Raw genomic sequence first — 666 nt, 5'->3', positions numbered from 1 at the left:
GTAAATTTTTATGTGGCTATGAAAATGATGGATTTCATGGATTATTTTCTTTAGTGTAGGAACAGTTCTAATTGTACTTTGCCGTAAATGTTAAACTAGGATTTTGAATTTAGCCCGTGGCAGTATAACAAGAACTTATGCCAACTTGCAGCGCTGTGCAGCTGCTGAAAAGCCCCGCTCTACAAGAAAATCATTGGAGCAGATTCTACTCTAATGGATGCCAGTATAAACCTGGAATTGCTTCCGTGATGACTGTTGAAGACTTTCCATCAATGCAAATGAAATAGTGGTTTTGTTCATTGAAACAGGCATGGATTTATGGGGAAGGGAAGGACTAAGAAGGCTAAACTGTCCAATTAGCATCAGACAGCCTGGCACACTGCTTTTAAATTGGGGCTGTATCTGTCCCTGAGTGACAGTAACCAGTGTAGCAAGACTGTTGTAAAGCAGAGGGTATAACTACACCAAAATAAGAGGGTCTTCACTTATGTTGGTAGATGCAGACATCTGTGCAACACCTGCACTGCCTTTGTTGTTTTCCAAAAGCACCTAAGTGAATTAAGGAAAAAGCTTAACTAAAATAACTTTTTTCCTTGGAGTTTCGTACTATACGTTGCTTAGGAACATTTTCAGAGTCCATTCTAAGTCACTATAATTCAGTTTTCC

At 39.2% G+C, this 666-nt stretch overlaps 1 protein-coding gene across 18 annotated transcripts in view; it reads left to right on the top strand.

The window, feature by feature from the left end:
- Positions 1–666, top strand: part of EIPR1 (EARP complex and GARP complex interacting protein 1) — a 137,995-nt gene that overhangs the window by 116,179 nt on the left and 21,150 nt on the right. The window lies entirely within an intron of this gene.

This window comes from Falco punctatus (genome assembly GCF_963210335.1).
Source record: "Falco punctatus genome assembly, chromosome: 5".
NCBI lineage: Eukaryota > Metazoa > Chordata > Aves > Falconiformes > Falconidae > Falco > Falco punctatus.
The sequence above is the reverse complement of the archived record's forward strand: the minus strand, read 5'-3'. Positions and strand labels throughout refer to the sequence as shown.